The sequence below is a fragment of the Euprymna scolopes genome, chromosome 15 (assembly GCF_053919585.1).
Source record: "Euprymna scolopes isolate OS-2025 chromosome 15, ASM5391958v1, whole genome shotgun sequence".
Taxonomy (NCBI): Eukaryota; Metazoa; Mollusca; class Cephalopoda; order Sepiida; family Sepiolidae; genus Euprymna; species Euprymna scolopes.
Genome location: NC_136496.1, coordinates 27,569,914 through 27,591,578, shown reverse-complemented (window position 1 = coordinate 27,591,578; position 21,665 = coordinate 27,569,914). Strand labels below are relative to the sequence as shown.

Here is a 21,665-nt window from a genome sequence, read left to right as displayed (position 1 = left end):
ATTTCTTGTTCTCTGTCAGTGGAGGAGAAATCCTTCACGACTGAGACAATTTTTATTTTTGTTCCTTTTCTCCACATTAAAAAAACGACTGTGGTGTCTAACTCTGTCCCGTGGGGAGACATTGTAAATAGGAACATGGATATGATTCTTTTTTTTTTTAATTTTTTTTTAAATTTTCTTCCTTTGAAGATTGTAACGCTGGGTATGGGGCAGCCAAACCAGCTGCCAACATTCCCCTACTTTTTATTGAAACCAACCGAGAGCTCTTTTTAGTATCCTCGGTGTTCTCTTAAGTGTAATTGTCTGGATCTCTTTTGCACTTGGTTCACCAGGAATATTAGTTAGGTAGGACTTCAGGTGCTTCTACATAAGCTCTGTGGCACCTATAATAACTGGTATGATTGATATCTCCCTAAATTCCAGTTTCTTTTCATATCATACATGAGACCTTGATATTTGCTCTGTTTCTCTTTTTCAGCTTTGTTCAGACCTCCATCATTAGGGACACTCACTTCAACCAAGGTTGCTATTCTCTCTGACTTACTCCATATAACTATGTCACGTTTCACAGCAGCATTTTCAAGATAGGTTACTGTAGGGATTACATGGTCGTACTGTATGGTATATAAGTCATTTCCAACTGTTTTTTTTTGTTTTGTTTAATTTTCTTCCTTTGAAGATTGAGACACTTGGTATGGGGCAGCCAAAACATTATGATGTGTCACATAAACAAGTGTTATATTACCTTACCTTTTGGCTTAGACAGGAAATGAGTAAAATTTGAGATGTCAATATAGCAAGATGTGTAACTCATGAACTCAATTATATTTCTATAGTACAGGGTGGAATGATAAAAGTGTCGCCCTAAAGTGAACAACACTACAGCTTTATTTTAAAACTTTTATTGAAAAAAATCAATTCCGGTAACTTTATTATGTAAAAAAGCTGACATCTATTCAATGCAGCCGCCTTCAGCCTCGCTCACCGTCTTAATACGGGTCTGGAACTGGGAGCAAGCCTTTTCCACAAATACCAACAGGAGCTTGGCGAATACTCGATCAAATGGCTACGATCAAGCTGGCTTTAGTATTATAGGAGGTCATGTTGGTGATGTTCTCGACATATGAAATGAAGTAGTCCATCGGATTCAGGTCAGGGGAGGAAGGGGGCCAGTGAGAGAAGGGTACAAAGCCTGGGTTTCTTTGGAGTTGTGGGCTGACGCTGAGTCCTGCTGCCACACCTAGGATCTACCAGCGGCCACCTGATTGTGCCAGAGGATCACCACACTCTTCAGCATATCCAGATACAATTTGGTGTTGGCTTTCAAGCTGAAGTTGAAGATGTAAGGTGACATGTATTCTCTGCTTCTTTTGATCCAGCCGTCACTTGAAACCACACCAAAGACCATAACCATGGCCGAAAACTTTGTTTTCAACACCCTGGGTATGTCCCTGTTATTCATGATAATCCAGTGATGCATTTTGAGAGTGCTGGCAATGGTCCTGTTCTAATAACTTGGATCTGCAGAGAGCATAAGTTGGACAGCATCGCATCTCTGATCTCGCTCGTTGAACATTGTGTCACTTTCAAACATAATAGAAGGCTCTTATCGCTCTTGGGATTTGTACACAGCCGGTCAACTAGTAGATGGTCTGCAACAAAATAAGAAAACTGGTTTTTATCAAACGGAAATGGAATCATATGGTCTTTTTTAGGGCGACACTTTTATCGTTCCGTCCTGTACATATAGAATTGACTCTGAAACTTCTTTCTTCATCATAAAATCTTTCTTTGAGTTCATATATTAGATCCGTTGCTCGTATGTAATTAGCAGGATGGCAGTTTGTATGTGTGTTGGTTTATTTTATTCTTGTTAAAAATAGATAGTTGCAAGCTTATGAAGGCTTGTATGTGAGTCATTGAAGATTCCATTTCGACTTCCCTGGCTAAAGCCTCTCATTAATTAACTCTGAAACTTCTTTCTTCATCATAAAATCTTTCTTTGAGTTCATATATTAGATCTGTTGCTCGTATGTAATTAGCAGCATGGCAGGTTGTATGTGTGTTGGTTTATTTTGTTCTTGTTAGTGAATGTCTAGATAGTTGCAAGCTTATGAAGGCTTGTATGTGAGTCATTGAAGATTCCATTTCGACTTCCTTGGCTAAAGGCATGGAGGGGATGCATTTTCATAGCATATGTTCTTAGGTTGATAAAGCCTCTCATTAACTTTTGACTGTTTATTTCCTTGTTTTATAGTAGTTTCTAAGTTTGCTTTGGCTTGTTAATTTGACATATATTTGTTACTTTTGAGATTTGAAACGATTTTCATTGGTTGGAAGAGAGCGAATCCAAACGAAGTGTGAGAAAGAAAGAGGGTGGCAAGCAGAGCCATTGGTTTTTTAAACATTCATTCAAACCGGATCTCGATTCAGTTACTACATAACTTATCTTGCCTTTGGTAACATTGTATATTTGTTTGTCTGTTTGTTTGTCTGTTTGTTTGTTTGTTTGTTTGTTTGGTTCAAGACTTTTATTGTTTTGTTAGCTGAAGTTCAAAATGCCCTTGTTAATCTGTAAATATATAAAATATCTTTCCTTCATTAACCATGCTTTTATCTCGTTCATTTACAATAACTTATTTCGTCCATTAACCCATTTATTACATACTAGCCTGGGTGCTCGGCGTTGCTTGGTGTTGCCCGGCGTTGCCCGGGTGTTCAAAGGTGTGTGTTGAGCAAAAGAAAAAAAAAAGTGGTGGTGGGCAGGCAGGTAGGCTCGAACCTGTGACGCAAAGGCGGAAAAGAAGGTGAAAGAAAATCTGACGTCTTACCTCTACTCCATGATGTGGTTGGAAGCTCAGAACGTTGAAATTTGGCAAAGTCAATCCAACCGATACGATGACTTGCAAAAAATCGACCCCTTCTTGTAGAAAACTGCCCAGTTGAGGATGAAAGAATTAATGTTTTGGGCCAATTTTTCGATATTTGTCGTCCAAGATGTTAAGCTTCAAAATGATACCAATCTCATGAAAATCCGTCGCCTCTGTCGAAAGTTTTAGGTATACATACATACATACATACATACATACATACATAAAAAAATGGCTTCCTTCAGTCTTGACAGACTATGGATACTCTTGAAAGAGTTCCTGCATGTGAAATTACTGTGGCGAGAGTTGTACAATCTTCAACCACACCTTTTCTAAGTCAACATTGTTGAATACCAGTGACAAGTACAGGTTCAGGACGACTGGAAACAATGCAGAAAGCATGCACAGCGCCTAGAATTTCCAAACAGTCACCCATCTGGTAATAGTCAGGCTCAACATTGCTTAACTTCGGTGATCTGATGAGAACCGGTGTATCAACATGATTACGCCGTATACATACATACATACATACATACATGATGATTGTAACGTCTTGTCAGACGAGTTCCACTCCCTCAGACACTTAAAGTCCATGAGCCCAAAAATGACTTCCATCGCCACAGGACTATTTTAATAGACAAATGCCTGAGGGGAGTATCTAAAGTATTTTAAATCAGAGATTTGCTTCTCCTAGAAAGGTTGCCTTCACCATGGCTTACAGGAGCTCTCTCCACCCCAACACACACAGACATACACACAAACACACACGGTGCTAGCTGGCCGTTGACCCTGAAAAAGTGTTCATTCGCCCTTTGGTAGATCTTGTTTTTAATCCTTCACGGAGACTATACATACATACCTACATACATACATACATAGATACATTTAAACAGACATGTGAGATTTATATCATAGATAGAAAAAGATTAAATGTTAGCATGGGTTTTGGTATATTCAAAGACGCCTTCATTGTCTGTGTCTCATCCAAATTTATCTCATTTGAACAAATATCAAGTTAATTTAGTCATCATCATCATCATCATCATCATCATCATCATCATCATCATCATCATCACACTTACCACCTTTAAGATTTGCTAAAGATAAAAAAAAAATGGAATTATTTGAATTTATTTGAAATTCAGATATTAGTCTAATATTCTTTCATATTCTTATAGCAAACCATCCTTTATCTCATTTAGATATTAAAAAATTAGTTTAATTGGTTAAAAGTTATTTAACAAAAATATATTTAAGTTTTAAAGTTTTGAATTTTTTAGATGATGGCTGATTGTTTAAATTCTGATATTGATTGGATAACACTCAAGACGAGAACAATGGTCTGATGAATACAATTAATATATTTAGCTTTTGTTTATTCTTTACTTTCTTCGGTGAAAAAATATGTACTTGGCTGTTTCTTTTTTAAGTGTTTTTTTTATTTTTTTTTTTTGGAAAAATTTTAAATTTAAACGTCTGCTAAAAATTATTTAAAAAAATATATGATTCTGCTTTTAATGTGTTTAAATGCAGAGTTTTATCTTTCTGAAAAATCTAAAAGTTTGCAAAGATATTGGATTTTAATAAGTTAAAAACAAAACATCAAATGGATTTTCTAGGTTTTGGCCGTGTCTAGGTGTGGCCACCGAGAGTAAAGAAGGTCGATGCGTATGACAGCGTAACGTCACTTCCTGATTAAGTTGTAGGTATAGACAGCTTCCAGTATTCAACCACGTGGTCATGCTAACAGGCATCGATTGTCCATGTATGTTCTAAAGAAAAAGAACAATTCGTCATTCAGATAATAATTATTATAATTGCACATTTGGGATAATTTTAATCAAAATATCGTAAGTGGATTTGTGTTTGAACTTTTATTTTTATTGGAGAAAGTCGAATATTTCACTATTTATTTATTTTTTTTTTTATATTTGATTTTTGACCACTTTTTCGAATCTATGTGTACAATAATACAAAACCCTAAAAACATATCCAGTTAGGTATAAAAGTAACTTGTCTTGCCTTTGATAATATTTATTTGTTATATATTTGTTTATTGACAACTTTTTCCAATCTATGTTTACAGTAATACAAACACAAAATTTAATTTAGCTTGAAAATAATATTTAAAATACACGTGTATACACTGCACAAGCACCCTTATTATTATCATAATAATAATAGTAATAATAATAAAAAATTGGTGTAGATGACATCGACTGGTGCCACACCACACCAACTAGTTGTGAAGGGTCAGGGAGGATGGAAAGACCGAGGTGAGAGAGTACTGATCAAGTCTCCACTGAAAGTGTGCAGTTCAAATCTGGTACCTTGGGCAGGCATTTTGTCACCCAAACCCCAGGAAATACCAATGGCCAATGCCAACGAGAAATCAGTGGCAATGGCTGTTGCAATAACATCCAATCATCTGCACAAGTAGTCAAGAGGTGGAGAACACTGGAAATCTGGGGAGACTTGTTGTCACTTGGTCTCTAGGAAACGCCATAGGTTACTGCCAGTGAGCGATCACTGATGATGGCCTGTGAGACAACTAATACGCTACACATTTTGATGAAAAACATCGGGGAAAAATGGACATAGGAGAACAGAAAATCAAAATTTTAAATATAATTTCTGTATTTAAAGTAATAGTTATTTAAATATTTCAATATATAATCTTGTGGGCAAAATCCAGCTTACCAATAAGAGGCACTCTGGATAGGAACAAAAATAATCTCAGTCATGAAAGATTTCTCCTCCACCGACCGAGGACAGAAAAGGTAAAGTGTAGCATCAAAACAGATACTACACTGATCTTGTTCCGAAGGCCAAAAAATATTTGTTTAATGTTTCTTTAATTCTTTGTTTCCTAACTTCATAATTCAGTTTTATCAGTATTAAATTGTAAATTGCTTTAAAATTACTTAATTTCACATAGATAATATTTATATTTTATATTGAATAAAGTTCAGTTTAAGTATTAATCGAACTGTGTTCTTTTTTCTTTTTAAAAATGTTTTATTGCTCTTTTTCAAATGGTCCACATATAGTACTGACAGTCTGACAAATCTTACCTACATTGCCTGCAGACATTTTTCAGTTAACAGGCCTTTTTCTTACTCTCGGTGGCCGTGATCTAGGTTTAAGCACTGAATTATCTCTCTTTAATAATTCTGAATTTGTCCGCCAGGTGGCAGTCGATGTCAATTACTCTCGAGTATAAAAACCGAGATTTAAGGGAATTTGTTTATCATTTTTAGAAAGAAACCCTACGTTAATCTACAAATGCAGTTCAAAGTTTTAAATTTCTTAACAGTTAAATCGTAAACAGCATCGATTTCGATTCCTTGCTTAATCGGATTTAAAAACATTTTTATATCTCATTATTTTATCGAATTGTTTTCCTTTCGGCAAGTATTACCCTTTTTAATTTCGCTTATGTTTATGACAATTTCAATTTAAATATATTTTTTTGTTTTTAATTTCAACTTTAAGTTTTTTCTTACTTATTTATTTTAATTTACTGTTGTCTTTAATTTAGAATACCTTTTTTTTTTTCTTATTTCATTTCGTGCTTAATAAACTTCTGAGTTGGGTCTCAATTTTAAAAAAGGGTCCTAATGCAGAGAGTGATCCATTGGATCACTCTCTGCATTAGGACCCTTTAATTACATTAGGACTCACTGATCCAACGCTATTTTTTTAGGTCATATTTCCACGTTTAATTAAAGTTTTATGTTTTTTTTTATTATTCAATTGTAAGGTTGAAGTACAAAATAGGTACAAAACACCCTCCCCATGTTAAGAATGGCTTTTTAAATAATAACGTTATTTCACCACGGATCACTCTCTGCATGAGCACTTAAAAGTATACATTTTAAAAGTGAAACTTTTGTAGGTAAATTTTTATGACGTGCCCCAGCGTATTATAAACACCCAAGAACGGCTTTCGCCATAAACACACCCCAATCTCGAAAGTCGTTCTTAACATGGGGGGGGGGTGTATTCCGAACGCCATTCTTAACATGTGGTGGTTGGAGGTGTTTATACTCTGAGGCAGGTCGTAAAAAATACCATTGCACACTTTAAAATACGTAAACATTGGTTTAAAAAAATAAATTATTCAAAACGGCCGTCCATTTTAGCCATATTGCAAACTTCACGTAATGTTTACATAGTTAAAGTGTGTTTCTCCATACAAAATGTGTATTTCTCAATAGATTTTAACTCTAAAAGCTCGCTCATCCTCATAATATTTAAAATTAATAAGGCAAAACAATTTAAATCGCAACAAACTCACACCGTGATTTAGTGATTTTTGTCGAAATTGTGTATTCTGTAAAAGTTTTTTTACGATCTGCCTCAGCGTAGTATAAACATCCCCCCTACCACTCATGTTAAGAACGGCTTTCGATGTTTTTCAATAGATTTTAACTCGAAAATATTTCCCTATAATTATTAAAAAAAAAAAAAAAAACTCAAGCCATGATTTAGTGGCTTTTCCGACATTTTTTTGCATTTAATTAAAAGTTTTAATGTTTAAAATGTTTGGGAAGTTATTTGCTTCCAATAGCGATTAAAAACAATTTTGTTCAGTTAATAATTCAATTTTAATGACCAAACGATAAAAAAAAAATGTACTGGAAACCAAATGGTTATAAAATTAATGGCGGCATTCTTGAAGCTGAAAAGTTCAAGATAGTTAAAATTCTACTTAAAAAGAAAAATAATTTAAAAATAAAACAAATGAAATCAAAGAATGCTGTTTACGAACCGTGCTACTTTTTAAATTGGAATTTCAAGTGAATTTTTTTTTTTTTTATCTTACTGTGAAAGTACACTTTATGATTACTGTTTCCATTTCATTTCCGATTACCCCTCCCCACGTTAAGATTTTTTTTTTTTTTAAATAACGTTAGAACCTATTCTGTATTTTCACATAACAATTTAATTAACCCCCAAAAAAATATCGCAAAAAAATCTGTTCAAAACAAAGGAGCAAACGGAAGTGAAATGGAAGTAATAATCGTAAAGATAACTGAATAGTTAAAAAGCCTCCCATCCCCATTTCAGCACGATCCGTATTCTGCATAAATACCAAAATACCGAGCCACGCGCGAACACGCCAGTCATATATGTGTACGTTTTAATGAATGAAAATAGGGATATTTTTTATTTTCTAACTTCCTGCTTATACCACCTCCGTCCGTGTAATGACGTAGTTTTTTTCCAACAATTCGTTAACTAAAAAAAAATTATTGAAACTAGATTTATTTACATCGTTAATAATAAAAGCAATTTAATTTGTTTATCTTGTAAGTTCACTAAGTGCATATTCTGACACTTTGATATATTTGTTAGCTTTTTTTATCTGATGTCATGATGAGGTGTGTGTGTGTGTGTGTGTGTATATATATATATATATATATATATATATATATATATATACTTATGCATCTACTGTACCGTGCTGAAATAATGTTATATTGAAAGCCATCCTTAGCATGGGGGTGTTTTGGAATCATTCTGTACTTTCATCTAACGGTTTAATTTCTATAAATTGGTTAAAAGGAAAAGTATTCCCAACTCGCATTTAGGTAAAAATGCACTTTCGTAAATAATTGAATTCATTCAAAACGTATCGCAAAAACAAATAACATCTACGTAAATCGCGATATATCCCAACAGTCAGCGAGTTGGGCGAGTGGTAAGAGGTTGGGCTTGTTACCATGGGGTCCCGATTTCGAATCTCGTTAAATTAAGCCATTCTGATTAGTCGTAGACGACAAAACACGTGCCAGTGGCTAATTATATTTTGAACACACACGCACACATTGTATACAGGGTGACCCCCAAACACAGGACTTTTTTCTTTTTTTTTTTTAGCACTTTACAGTCAACGAAGAAAAGAAAAAAAAGGCCAAAGACCCTAGTATTTGATGTGATGGTTTTATTATAATAAACTAGTTATGACCAAAGTTTCATTATATATAATATATATTATATATAATATATATTATATATATTATATATAATATTATATATATTATATATAATATTATATATATTATATATAATATTATATATATTATATATAATATTATATATATTATATATAATATTATATATATTATATATAATATTATATATATTATATATAATATTATATATATTATATATAATATAATATATATAATATAATATATATAATATAATATATATAATATAATATATATAATATAATATATATAATATAATATATATAATATAATATATATAATATAATATATATAAAATAATATTTATAATATAATATATATAATATAATATTTATAATATAATATATATAATATAATATATATAATATAATATATATAATATAATATATATAATATAATATATATAATATAATATATATAATATAATATATATAATATAATATATATAATATAATATATATATATAATATAATATATATAATATAATATATATAATATAATATATATAATATAATATATATATAATATAATATATATATAATATAATATATATATATAATATAATATATATATATAATATAATATATATATATAATATAATATATATATATATATAATATAATATATATATATAATATAATATATATATATAATATATATATATAATATAATATATAATATAATATATATATATAATATAATATATAATATAATATATAATATAATATATAATATAATATATAATATAATATATAATATATATAATATAATATATATTATATATAATATATATAATATATAATATATATTATATATAATGTATATTATATATAATGTATATTATATATAATGTATATTATATATAATGTATATTATATATAATGTATATTACATATAATGTATATTACATATAATGTATATTACATATAATGTATATTACATATAATGTATATTACATATAATGTATATTACATATAATGTATATTACATATAATGTATATTACATATAATGTATATTACATATAATGTATATTACATATAATGTATATTACATATAATGTATATTACATATAATGTATATTACATATAATGTATATTACATATAATGTATATTACATATAATGTATATTACATATAATGTATATTACATATAATGTATATGATATATGATGTATATGATATATGATATATGATATATAATGTATATGATATATGATATATAATGTATATGATATATGATATATAATGTATATGATATATGATATATAATGTATATGATATATGATATATGATATATAATGTATATGATATATAATGTATATGATATATGATATATAATGTATATGATATATGATATATAATGTATATTATATATGATATATAATGTATATTATATATGATATATAATGTATATTATATATGATATATAATGTATATTATATATGATATATAATGTATATTATATATGATATATAATGTATATGATATATGATATATAATGTATATGATATATGATATATAATGTATATGATATATGATATATAATGTATATGATATATGATATATAATGTATATGATATATGATATATAATGTATATGATATATGATATATAATGTATATGATATATGATATATAATGTATATGATATATGATATATAATGTATATGATATATGATATATAATGTATATGATATATGATATATAATGTATATGATATATGATATATAATGTATATGATATATGATATATAATGTATATGATATATGATATATAATGTATATGATATATGATATATAATGTATATGATATATGATATATAATGTATATGATATATGATATATAATGTATATGATATATGATATATAATGTATATGATATATGATATATAATGTATATGATATATGATATATAATGTATATGATATATGATATATAATGTATATGATATATGATATATAATGTATATGATATATGATATATAATGTATATGATATATGATATATAATGTATATGATATATGATATATAATGTATATGATATATGATATATAATGTATATGATATATAATGTATATGATATATGATATATAATGTATATGATATATGATATATAATGTATATTATATATGATATATAATGTATATTATATATGATATATAATGTATATTATATATGATATATAATGTATATTATATATGATATATAATGTATATGATATATAATGTATATGATATATAATGTATATGATATATAATGTATATGATATATAATGTATATGATATATAATGTATATGATATATAATGTATATGATATATAATGTATATGATATATAATGTATATGATATATAATGTATATGATATATAATGTATATGATATATAATGTATATGATATATAATGTATATGATATATAATGTATATGATATATAATGTATATTATATATAATGTATATTATATATAATGTATATTATATATGATATATAATGTATATTATATATGATATATAATGTATATTATATATGATATATAATGTATATTATATATGATATATAATGTATATTATATATGATATATAATGTATATTATATATGATATATAATGTATATTATATATGATATATAATGTATATTATATATGATATATAATGTATATGATATATAATGTATATATGATATATAATGTATATGATATATATTATGATATATATTATATATGGTATATATTATATATGATATATATTATATATATGATATATGATATATATGATATATGATATATATTATATATGATATATATTATATATGATATATATTATATGATATATGATATATATGATATATGATATATATTATATATGATATATATTATATATGATATATATTATATATGATATATATTATATATGATATATATTATATATGATATATATTATATATGATATATGATATATATGATATATATGATATATATTATATATGATATATATTATATATGATATATATTATATATGATATATATGATATAATATATGATATATGATATATATGATATATATTATATATGATATATATTATATATATGATATATATATGATATATATTATATATGATATATATTATATATTATATATATGATATATATATTATATATATTATATATTATATATATGATATATATATGATATATATTATATATGATATATTATATATGATATATATTATATATATGATATATATTATATATATGATATATGATATATATGATATATGATATATATGATATATGATATATATGATATATGATATATATTATATATGATATATATTATATATGATATATATTATATATGATATATATTATATATGATATATATTATATATGATATATATTATATATGATATATATTATATATGATATATATTATATATGATATATATTATATATGATATATATTATATATGATATATATTATATATGATATATGATATATATTATATATATGATATATATATGATATATATATGATATATGATATATATTATATATATGATATATATATGATATATATTATATATGATATATGATATATATATGATATATATTATATATGATATATGATATATATATGATATATATTATATATGATATATGATATATATATGATATATATTATATATGATATATGATATATATGATATATGATATATATTATATATATGATATATATATGATATATATGATATATGATATATATTTTATATATTATATATATGATATATATATTATATATATTATATATTATATATATGATATATATATGATATATATTATATATTATATATGATATATTATATATGATATATAATATGATATATAATATATATATATGATATATAATATATATAACTATTTTATGTTAAAAGCTTTATTCTTATTTCATTGTGTTCTGCAGTCCTGATCGTACTGCCTCAGAATTGTGTGAATGAACATGTATTATTGTCACATTTTCAGAGTTCGGTATTGGCTAACTATTGTGATATTCCTAAGTTTTATGCATTCCCTTATTTGCTTGGTAGCTTATCTATTTTCAACGGTTTTTACTATAAAGGGGAAAAATGTATTCTCTAATGGTTTTCAATGGTTGCCATTTTATTTTCACTTTAGACACTCACCAAGAGCGCATGCAGAATAGCATATATTGAAAATTGGTTAGGATCAAGATTAGAATTAGAAAAGAAAATTGAAATTCAAGTTGGGATTGCTTGTTGCTCTTTTTCTTCAGACTTTTGCCTGTATAACAATCCATTATGTACGTGTATTTGTTCAGAGATAGGCCCTTTTAAATGGACATTGGCTAGCTATTATCTTTAGTCGATACTGGCAGAGATCGCCTGACATTGCTCGATTGTAAAATATGCTTAAATAGAAAGTTTTGATTTGTGCAGATTTCGGATTTATTATTAAAGAGTCAATTCTCTATCGATTATTTCATATTATATTGTACCCAATATGTAGTCGTAATTTCAAAAGTACAAAAAAAAAAAAAAAATGACTTGGATGATATCAGCTATAATCGAAACCAAAAGTTACAATAGTCCAGCAAGCAAGGACGCCCGGACGGTCCAGAGTTTTATAAGTAAGATTCTGGGTAGTCAGTCTTTGAATGATCCAACTGGGATGGCTGAGAAAGACCGGAATCAAAGATTTCCAGTCCATAGGAAATATATTCCAACCTATCAACAGGAGAGAGAGAAATTAAAGAAATGGGATTTGCGTGTCCTTTCCAAGCAGGATGGTCTCTTGGAGCTCTTAGCTAAAGGATTGTGTTGATTGAATTTGTTTTCATTTGGTCGGATTGAAATCTTAGTTTACAAGTTTGCTATTTAACTGGTATGCTATGAACAGTATTAAATGTATCCTGGCAAAATCATCCAGCGAAGCAACTTTATGGCAACCGACCTGCCATATCTAATACCATCAGGGAGAGATGCCTACGATTTGCAAGCAAGGGACGACCTAGATCCACGTACATATAACAAATAGTACACGACGCCAACTGTGAACCTGAAGATCTGAGGCAGCTGATGGAAGACAGGAAACTCTGGAGAGGAAGAGTCACAACTCGGGAGGAGGGGGGCAGTGAGAGAAGGCTACAAAGTTGTAGCTCTCCTGAAGCCAAGCCTGGCTTTCTTTGGAGTTGTGGGTCAGCGCAGAGTCCTGCTGCCATACCCAGGGTCTGTCAGCAGCCACCTGATTGTCTCAAGGGATCACCGCATTTTTCAACATATCCAGGTACACTTTGGTGTTGACTTTCAAGCTGACTTCGAAGAAGTGAGGTGGCATGATGGGGCACTCACTTGAAACCACACCAATGACTATAACCGTGGCCGGAAACTGTTTTCATCACCCTGGGCATGTCTGTTATTCATGGCAATCCAGCAATGCATTTTGAGACTGCTGGCAATCGTCCTGTTGTCATAACTTGGATCAGTAGAGAGCAGGAGTTGTACAGCAGTGCCTCTCCGATCTCGCTCGTTGAACATTGTCACTTTTAGACATGATAGAAGACCTCTATTGCTCTTGGGATTTGTACACAACTGACCAACTAGTAAATGGTCTGCAACAAAAAAAGGAAACTGGTTTTCATTGGATGGAAATGGAATCAGGTGATCTTTTCTAGGGCGACAATTTTATCATTCCACCCTGTAGAAAATAAGAATCTACCACCACCAGGTGCAGTGTAAACAAACAAAATAGTGACTTACACATGCAGCTGTCTGTTGTCTAATCAATCAAGTAATCTTGGGGCAGCAGGATTAACATTTTCCCTCTTGTGACACATTTTCTCTTTTGTAAATTCTTTTTATAATTCAATACAAGACTTTGTTTCATTTCAATATTAATGGTTTCCAATACAGGTTTTTTTTGTATGCAAGATACTGCCATTTTCTGTTTTTGACAAAAAATGTATCCATATGTTTCCCTATTATTACATAACTAGCAGGACCTGTGGAAATTCCATAGCGGATTCCTTCATATGTAATATATTGATGTTGGCATTTTGTATATGTGTAAATGGAAACGCTCTGACATGTAGCTCCTTTGTTCAAACTGCAAAAGTATTTTTCTAAGCTAGCAGGGATGCCAGTCGTAAAGTATGCTTAAATATGATATTTTAATTCTTACAAATTTTGTATATATTATTATAGTTAATGTTTTATCGATTTTTTTTTTTTTTTAATATATTATAAACTTGCGATTTCAAAAATAAAAAAAATATTTCCATATGACTTGGGTGCATCGGCTTGAATCAAAACCAAAACTTATGTATAACTTGAGTTCCTTCAGCCATAACCGAAACCAAAACTTATGAAGAATTCTTGGTAAAATTATTTATTTAGAAATGGAAGTCCGTAATGATTAAACGCCAGTCACTCGGATGTAAGCATGACACGCAAAATAAATAACACGCATGCTATCCTATTAATATATAGATTATATTCATAGCACTTGCGCTCTCTTAACTTATATAATCCAGACTAACTCAACAAACAGCAAAATCCCACCTCTTCACTGAGATCGCTGGATGCCAGAAAGCCTCCTACTCTAACAGTTTATTTCGTTGTATTGCTAGACTTGGGAATCCCCCCCTTCCTTTGCTGACTATACTAACTTGCAGAAGTTTAAATAAGACATATCACTACTCATTACAATGCAGTTCTCAATTCTTACATTCTAAGCGGCAATATGCCTTGTTTGGGGTGAAAGAGTCAGCAAAAAAAATAAATAAAAAAAAAACCTAGCTTGTTTTATCTTCTATAAATATAAAAGCGAAAATGTATGTATGTATGTGTGTTCGCTTTTTCTGTATGCCTACAAAAGGCTTTTATCAGAGAAGCGGTCGGTCGGTTCACAACTTTTTAAAACTTTTTATATCACATATAAATCGTAATATCTTGGAGTTAACAACAAAGCTCGCCTGTCTATTTAATTTGCTCGATTTCGGGAAGATAAATATTCAACATTTGTCGCTCGCTGCATATGGGTTAGTCTTTTTCCTATAACATCTTGGGAAAATAAAAATTAAAAAAAAGCGTTCCCGCAGTAAATGAAATACTATCCCGTAGTCAAACTTGACCTCAGTAACTCATTAAAACGGGCACCTGCCAAATCTAAGTAATTAAATAAATTCAAATGTGTTTCCGTTAGCATCTTGCGGTGGTCCAATGGTTAACGTCGCACTTTTTTTTCTTTTTTTTTTTCTCTCACACTTTTACAACTTTGCCTCAAGAGTTCGGGTTCGGGTTCGGGTTCGATCCTCATACTTACCTACCGAAACATTTTTTTAACCCCCCCCCCACCGGAGTTTCCACACACACCTCCAAACACCCGGGCAACGCCGAGTACCCCTCGCTAGTCTATAATATAAAGGGCAAATGCGCATGGATTTTTTGTATGTCTCGAAAAGGCTTTTTTTCGCCGACGGTCCCTGGGGCATTACTATCGCCTAAAACTGTTTATATAGTCCCTAGATCATAATATGTACGATTTGCGAACGTGCGTTGCATCTAGATTTATTTACATCGATTTTTTACAAAATTATTGCTATTTCAGCCTGTCTTGTGTTCGTTCAGCTTTTTTGTATAAAACCAAAACTAATTCAAAGCTAAGAATTGTTCCTGGCAATCGCTGGCTTGGCTTGAAAGTGTAGTATCTGTTCCGGCAGATACTGCAAGCAAAGACCATATGTGGGGGCAACCCCACATATAAGACCTTGGTCAATGTAGGGGCAACCCTTCATACCAATTGTCACTATCCAGCTCCCCTACTCCCCGGGGAGTTGGTCCCCATTTCCCCTTCACTCCTCACTTTAAAAATCAGCCTTGTGCCTAATTTCTATATATATATCAGACAATTGCTATTCAATCTGGATAATGGGGAGCTGGTTTCCCCCTCTTCAACATCTTGGGGCAGCCAAAGTTGGGTAAACAAACCCAAAAGCTGCCCTGCAGCAAAAGTTAACTTCGCTACTTCTATTTGACCTCATTATTGAGGTCAAATAGAAGTAGCGAAGTTCACTTTTATTGCAGGCACGTGTCAATTCTGTTTTTGATACTTAAATAAATTCAAACGTATTTCAGTTGCTCTTTGTTGGCCGAGCGGGTGTCAGGTTTTTTGCACACTTTCTTTTCCACCTTCGCTCAAGGCTTCAGGTTCGATCCTAACTACTTACCAAAACTGTTTTTTTTTAAGCCCCCCCCCAACACAAACACCCGAGCAACGAAAAGAAGTTTTAATATAGTTTTTTTGTTTGTTTATTTTTTTTTTATTTAAACAGGGTTTTTACTTTACTTATTCTTTTGTTTTGATTGACACATACCTCTAAACACCCGAGCAACGCCGGGTACCCCCACTAATCTATATATATAAAAGCGAAAATGTATGTTTGAATGTCTGCTAAAAACTTTCGACAGACGCGACGAAAATTCACAAACTCTGTATCACATCGAAGCTCCATCCTTTGCTCGAAAAGTATAGAAAAATTGACCAAAAACGTTAACTTTTTCACCCCGAAATTGACAATTTTTTACAGCCCCCTCCCCTGTTAACAAAAACGGTCTTCTCGTGACAATGACCGATTCTACGCATGCGTCAGATGACGTCGTGACCTGATTTACTTTAAATAGTTGAAAAACCGAAAAAATTTCATGTACATGGCTTTAGCTCAGTTGGTTAAGGCCTTGGTTCATTATCTAAACGTTTTAGGTTCGAATCATGGTGTGAGATTTTTTTTTTTTAAATTTAAATATTGAACCAGTGTTTCGTTTTTCTGCTTTTTTTTTTTCTTTTTACTTAGCGACACCCAAAAACACCCGGGTACCCACCGATTTTTTTTTTTTTTTTCTTTTTTTTTTTTTTAATTTTAATATCGAAACAGGCTTATTGAAGCCATTTTTCACATGTTCGTTTTTCTGTTTTCAGAACGTTAGTTTTTTTTTTTTTTTTTTTTTTCCCCACTTAAGTGTTAACGTTGTTTTCTTTTTTTACTTCACTTATAACAAACAAACATACAAACATACGTCGTCGTCATCGTCGTCGTAGCGTTCGACTTCCGGGCGCGCACCTGTCAATTTCGTTCTTAAATAAATTCAAACATCTTTCACTAACTCATTCTGGCTGGCCAATGTTATTTTCAAACTTCGCCTCAGGGCTTCGGGGTCGATCCTACCCCTCCCCTCCCCCCGAGTTCTTTTTTATTTAACACCACACACACCTACAAACACCCGGGCAACGCAGGGTACCCCCGCTAGTCTATAATATAAAGGGCAAAAATCTGTGTGCTTGTATGTCTGCTAAAAACTTTTGACAGACATGTTGGAACGTGATGAAACCGGTAATGTTTTAAACTTCAAACTTTTGGACGACAAATATCGAAAAATTGGCCAAAAAGATTAATTCCTTCACCCTGAATTGGGCAGTTTTCTACAAGGAGGCATCGCTTTTTTTCGCAGATATTTTCGCAAGTCATCCACTTTTTTTTTGTGACTAGCCGTAATTTTGACGTTCACCACTTCTGGTTTTGCGATGGATGCAACAGCAAAGACGTCACATTTTTTTCACGTTCTTTTCCTCCTTGGTACATTTCAAACCCGCCTGCCTACTACCAATTTTTTTTTTTTTTTTTTTTTTTTTTTTGCTAAACACACACCGCCAAACACTTAGACAACCATTTTTATCGCCTATAATTTTTTTTTTTTTTTTTTTTTATCACATTGTTTTCTGACGTCAACCTATGATTGTCGAGCCTTGATAAGTGGTGACTCATTAGTAGAATGGATTTTTTTTTTTTTTTTTTTCATTAAAGTTGTACCTATTTACTATCCCTCCCCACGGGACAGAGTTAGACACCAGGGTCGTTTTTTAACGTGGAGAAAAGGTACAAAAATAAAAAGTTGTAATTGAAGTTTAAATTAAAAGAAAAGCTACAATTCTCTGGACTGACATTAAAATGGAGTATCTTTTCCCTCTTTTGTTAGAAAAAGAGAAATCCATCTAGACTGGTAATTTTTTTTTTTTTTTTGATCTACTAGTGATGGGATTATTCCTATATTTTTCTTGATTCTGATACCATTACCGATTCTGTCCTTTTTTTTAAATTTCTAAAAGCAGTTGTTTTTTGTGTGTTGGGGGGGGATGTTGAATTATCTGATTATGTGCATATAGTTTCGAAAAATGTAAAAAAAAAAAATACACTTTGGGGTGTGATCTATACATTTTGGTTCTATAGGTAGTTTAAAATGAAATATTTGATTTCGTTATTAATACGAGTCATGGAAAATGATTTTTAAAATAAAGAAATAAAAACAATAAGAATCGTATTGGGCATCGAACACAAATTTTTCAGATTCCACTATTCCAAAATAAATTTAAAAATTTTTCTTCTGCTTTCAGATTTCGGTTAATCATTTCAACACTAATATCTACCAATTGAGTGCTCCCTTTCTTGGGGGTGGAATCTGTTTTCTCCCATTAAAAACTTGCCTTGAGTTTAATTTGTTGCCTTCCTGGACAGATCAGTTATAAATATTGAATAATACAAAAACCGTATTGTTCGCCCTGAAGAAAATAACGCTATAGCTTTATTTTAAAACTTTTATTCAAAAAATTAATTCAAGTTACTTGATTATGTGAGATGACCTATTTAATGTAGCCGCCCTCCACTTCATCACCGCCTCGATACAGTCCGGAATTGGGAGCATGCCTTTTCCACAACCGCCGGCAGGAGCTCAGCGAATACTTGGCAGATGGTGGCGATCAGGCTGTGGGAGGTCATGCTGATGATCTCAACGTATGACGAAACAAAGTAGTCCAGATTGGGGGAGGCAAGTGAGAGAAGGGTGCAAAGTCGTAGCACTCCTGAAGCCAAGCCTGGGTCTCTTTGGAGTTGTGGGCTGGTGCTGAGTCCTGCTGTAATATCTAGGGTCTACCATAGACCACCTGATTTGCACCAGGGGATCACCACACTCTTCAGCACATCCAGGTACACTTTGATGTTGACATTCAAGCAGACTTTGAAGATGTGAGGTGGCATGATGAAACCACACCAAAGACCATAACCGTGGCCGGATACTTTGAGTTATACCCTCAAGGGTTGAACCATCCGGATTTGCATTTTTAAGGTGCTGGCAATGGTCCTGTTGTCATAACTTGGATCGGTAGAGAGCATAAGTTGTATAGCGATGCTCCTCTGGTCCAGCTCATTGAACATTGTGTCACTTTTAAACATCATAGAAGGCTGCTATCGCTCTTGGGATTTGTACACAACTGACCAACTAGTAAATGGTCTGCAACAGAAAAAAGAAAACTGGTTTTCCTCAAGCAGAAGTGGAATCATGTCGTCTTTTCTATCGTTCCACCCTGTACATGGAGACTAATTACGACATCTGTAGTTTCACATTATTTAATGCGTAAATATGTTCCACACTATAGCAATAATTGATACCTTGTTAAGCATTAACAATTTTTCACTCCTATAAATTTCTAAGTTGTTATTTTTCATTTAAAATTTTTCAAACAAAAAATAAAAATTCAGTTGTGTCCCATCTTTGCCTGTTCGTCTTATTTTGTTTGCAATTCGCTGATAATGAATACTGTGAGAGGATTGAAAATGAGTAAAATTCGATAACGTTGGATGGTTTATAACAAATGTTTGACATTGTATTTGAAGATGATTGTTGTAGCCCTCAGAGAAGCAATCTTGTGATGTGTTCAACAAATGAAAGGTTCTTAGAACCAAACTGTGTTCATGAAAATTTTGTTTGATGTTTGAAAATTTTGTTTGATGTTAGGCACACTAAGGAAGAAAGGAAAGTTCTTTACAGTGGTGAAAGTTTTACATTGAGAAAATAAAGGTTGAAATAAAATTGGCGTTTATAGAGTACTAGCTGGGGGTACCCGGTGTTGCCTGGGTGTTTGGAGGTGTGTGTGGTTTTGGGTAAATCAAAACTCCGGGATGGGGGGGGGGGGGGTAAAATAAAAAAAAAAAGTTTTGGTAGGCCGAACCCTTGAGGCAAAGTTGGAAATTAAAGTGTGAAAAAAAAAAACATGCGACGTTAACCACTGGGTCACTGCGAAATACTAATGGATACACGTTTGAATTTATTTAATTACTTAGAATTAACAGGTGCACGTTTTAATGACTTAATGAGGTCAACTTTGACTGCAGGGTAGTATTTTATTTAATGCGGGAACGCTTTTATTTTTATTTTTCCACGGTGTTGGGGGGGGGACCAGCTCCCCTTGTCCAAATTGAAGAGCAATTGTTTGATATAAGGAAAATATTTCCACATTGATCAAAGCTGATTGTTTTCGGACATTTCCGGCGATCACGACCGGAAAAATACCGCCAGAATTAGTGTCGCTTTTATTATACGAAAAAGCCTAATCCACATGCGGCAAGCGAAAAATGTTGAATATTAATCATCCCGAAGTCGAGCAAATTAAATAGACAGGCGACCTCCATTATTAACTCGGAGATATTATGATTTATATGTGATATAAAAGTTTTAAGTTGTGAGTCGACCGAGCGCTTCTCTGAAAAAAGCCTTTCTTGGACATACATAAAAGGCGAACATACATACACACATTTTCGCTTATATATATATATATATATATATATATATATACTAGCGGGGAGGGGGGTACCCGGCGATGCCCGGGTGTTTTGAGGTAAATCAAAGCTCGGGGGGGGGGGGGGTAAAATAAAAAAAAGTTTTGGTAGGTGAGTATGAGGATC

General features: G+C 30.9%; 1 protein-coding gene across 1 annotated transcript in view; it reads left to right on the top strand.

Moving 5' to 3' along the window:
* Positions 1 to 6,057: 6,057 nt before the first annotated feature.
* The window catches only part of LOC145293756 (transmembrane protein 243-like), a 45,682-nt gene continuing 30,074 nt past the window's right edge, over positions 6,058 to 21,665 (top strand). The window contains exon 1 of the mRNA XM_080140247.1: positions 6,058 to 6,280. The gene's annotated coding sequence lies outside the window, so the exon portion shown is untranslated. The remainder of the gene's footprint in view (positions 6,281 to 21,665) is intronic.